Raw genomic sequence first — 2,300 nt, forward strand, 5'->3', positions numbered from 1 at the left:
AGATTCTCTCTGATGAGTTCCTGACGTGTGCTCTAGACTCTTTCCCAGAAGCGGTTAGGGCTCAGAAAATAAGCTACATCCAAAGGAAGGATGGAAGGAAGGAAGGAAGGAACACAGAGGGGCCAGACTGTGACCATGCTGGTGCCTCCGAGGGCAGATGTGGTGGGGCGGTGAGGAAAACAGTTTGGCAACCATGACTGGCCTCCTCTGCCTGTGGAGGTCGCAATTGTGGCCATGGCCACATGGAACTCACAGGCAATACTCACATGGATGGGGGTTGGTTAAGGGAGTTAACAGATAACCCCACTCAGGGTTCTAGCACTATACGGTTATAGCCATTGGTTCACTGCAGCTCCTCTTCTCAGCCAGCAGCCACGTCTCTTTATGGTCCTCAGTCTCTCGGTCATGCTCACCTTAGACCTCTGCCTCCCCAGGCAGGAAGGGCAACTGTTCGGCCTCACAATCTCATGGTCTCTGAGCTGTGGTGACTGCTGTCTGTACCACTTCAGGCAGGGATCCCCCATATTGTCCGCTGGCGACTGTTATTTCTTGATGGTCCCAAGGATTCTTCTTTCCCGTTTCTCATGAGAAACTAGCCATGTATCGTCATCGCGTTGACTGCTCAATGACCTTCCTCCTTTCCCCTCCCATCTCAGAAAGTCTCACTAGTGATTGATTTTAGAATGTACTCATATGTTCTCTAGACCAGAAAGGTTGTAATTAATAATATTGTTCTTTTTGATGTTGTAACCAGGATATTACTACTTTTATTTTATTGACTAGGATGTTGTGATCAATACTGAACCCTCTAACGCTAACTCTAAAGAATAACATTAATTTTGCTTTCTGCTTCTCTCCATGCTTGCTTATGTCCTAGACAAATGATATGTGAATTTTGCCTTTAAAGATGGATCAAAATGTCTACTGCAGGACGGCAAAGAGTCTCTTTCAGAGTCTAGCAGTCTGGTTATAACCGAATAAAGAGTCTTCTAAACTATCACGACATTACAGTGGCTGTCCTTTATTTGAACCTGCAATGCTCATGTGGCTTCTCTTATACACAGAGGAATTGCAAAACTGATCGGTCCTCCAATTAGAATCCTCTACATCTTATTTGCATAATCCCACCCAATCATCTGGTGGAAGCTATAGACAAGTGGACAGAAGAGTTGTTTTTAAGTAATTTCACGCCACCACAGTGGCCGTTCCAACCTACAGATAAGCAACCAGAAACTCTAGTCACTCTGGAATCCCATTTACACCCAAAGTGACAATCACAATTCAATTGCCCTTGAGTCAGTTCCAGCACATGACTCCTGGGCAGTTCTCTGCACACACGGGTCACCCTCACGGATCGCCAAGGGGGAGGCATCTTCTTTCCTCTGAGTATGCTGTTCTCAGGGACCTGTTCCTCTGGACAGGTCCTGCTCCTCCCTGTGGAACGTACAGTGTCAAATAAAGGACAGGGCAGAGAAGCGGTTTTCTGAAATGGTTGTGAAAAGATTCCCTTTGGAAACCTACTAAATAGACTGGAGTTGAGGATGGAGAGTGTACCTGTAAGGGACTGGGAGGGTGGGGTGGGAGGAGGACAGGAGCACAACCCTAAACATGGGCTGTTTTCCGCCCTTTTTGATTTGGACCTTTTGCTTTCAGGATCTGTTCCTTTTTCTTGACCATCTTTCATCTTCTCCTTGACAGATGTTAGCCATGCTCTGAGATCCCTGAGGAAGGTCAACTCCACGGATGAGTCTCCCTGGTCACTCTCAACAGAATGATTCCCTCCCACTTCTGACTGCATTTCTTTCTCTACGTAGTATTTGAAGGTCTAACTTTTTTTCCCACAACAGTTTTATTGGCATGTAATTCACATATCATACAATTCAATAGTTCAATGACATCAAGAAGAGTTGTACGGCCATCACCACAATCTCTTTTAGAATATTTTCTTCATTCTTTTTCCCACTGTGCAACCTGCTTCAGTGCCTTAAGCCCATCGGGTAAAGCCAGGCAATGCTTCGGGGTGACAGTTTTGCTTTGGCCTGGGACACTGTGAGGGGCCCACAGGATCGGATCTGCCACAAATCCAAACCCATGCGCTGATTTCTTCATTCTCATTGCTATTAACTCCCCATGGCCCCTCATCAACTTTCCCTGCCATACTCTAATCCAGGGATTCTCTCAATAGATTTACCTTTCCTGGATTTAATTTACAGAAAAACTAAGGACCTATCCTCAAATTAGTCTTCCTACTAGGCTGCGAACCTCTCAAGACAGAATAACACCTCATCCCTCTTTGTGTC

At 45.8% G+C, this 2,300-nt stretch overlaps 1 non-coding gene across 1 annotated transcript; it reads right to left on the minus strand.

The window, feature by feature from the left end:
• Positions 1-1,960: 1,960 nt before the first annotated feature.
• Positions 1,961-2,095, minus strand: LOC142455858 (small nucleolar RNA SNORA42/SNORA80 family). Its single transcript, XR_012785972.1, has one exon. It is a non-coding gene; the product is annotated as a small nucleolar RNA SNORA42/SNORA80 family (small nucleolar RNA).
• Between the last annotated feature and the right edge of the window lie 205 nt (positions 2,096-2,300).

This window comes from Tenrec ecaudatus, chromosome 8, assembly GCF_050624435.1.
Source record: "Tenrec ecaudatus isolate mTenEca1 chromosome 8, mTenEca1.hap1, whole genome shotgun sequence".
Classification (NCBI taxonomy): domain Eukaryota; kingdom Metazoa; phylum Chordata; class Mammalia; order Afrosoricida; family Tenrecidae; genus Tenrec; species Tenrec ecaudatus.